This window comes from Sinocyclocheilus grahami, unplaced genomic scaffold, assembly GCF_001515645.1.
Source record: "Sinocyclocheilus grahami isolate Dianchi unplaced genomic scaffold, SAMN03320097.WGS_v1.1 scaffold372.1, whole genome shotgun sequence".
Taxonomy (NCBI): Eukaryota; Metazoa; Chordata; class Actinopteri; order Cypriniformes; family Cyprinidae; genus Sinocyclocheilus; species Sinocyclocheilus grahami.
Window position 1 is genome coordinate 800,229 of NW_015505551.1, and position 736 is coordinate 800,964.

The 736-nt window shown below is 32.2% G+C and overlaps 1 protein-coding gene across 1 annotated transcript in view; it reads left to right on the top strand.

Annotated features, from left to right (window-relative positions):
* Positions 1–736, top strand: part of LOC107549423 (ATP-binding cassette sub-family B member 6, mitochondrial-like) — a 14,787-nt gene that overhangs the window by 4,234 nt on the left and 9,817 nt on the right. The window lies entirely within an intron of this gene.

Below are 736 nucleotides of genomic sequence, written 5' to 3' on the forward strand. Positions count from 1 at the left end.
ATATATATATATAGTTGCTTTGTCTCCATTTCTAAGTACTGCCCCCTAAATGTGTATATAAATTATAATGTTTCACTGCCACGTTCTCAATTGGAGTCCTGCTGACGATACCCAAGAGTCTTCGCTTCTGAGTTTCCAACAGGTGTAATAATGAAACAACCGTTTTAAAAAGTGATTTTTCATAACTTACAAAAATATCTGTGTTTTCATGGGTTTAAATAAAAGATTTTGTTACAGGAGACAAAAACAACAGCAACTTTGTACATCAAAATTGGACGGGGAAAAAAAGACTTGCTTTTCAAAAGTCAACAAATTTGACAGATGAATGTAACATGTCAGCCTCTGAGTAACATGTAATTATTTAAGCCATGCAAAAAAAACTTCATTCCCTAACTACACAAAAAAAAATAGAATTATCCTGCACATTTTATAATTACTGACGCGTCTGTCAAAAACTTTGGCTGGCTGTCGGTTGGAATATTAGTACTAAAAACATCAACATAATACACTCATGAACATCAATCACTTCACTGAATACTTGCAGCTAAAACAATAAATAATTGTTACCCTAAAATCCATCTGTTTTTAAATCCACATCATTCACCGATCATATCACAACATCACTGTCTGTCAAAAAATAACATGCACAATACATTCTCATATGCTGATACATAGATTTGGGAACTTATAATAATAATAATTAATGCATTTAGCAGACACTTTTATCCAAAGCGAC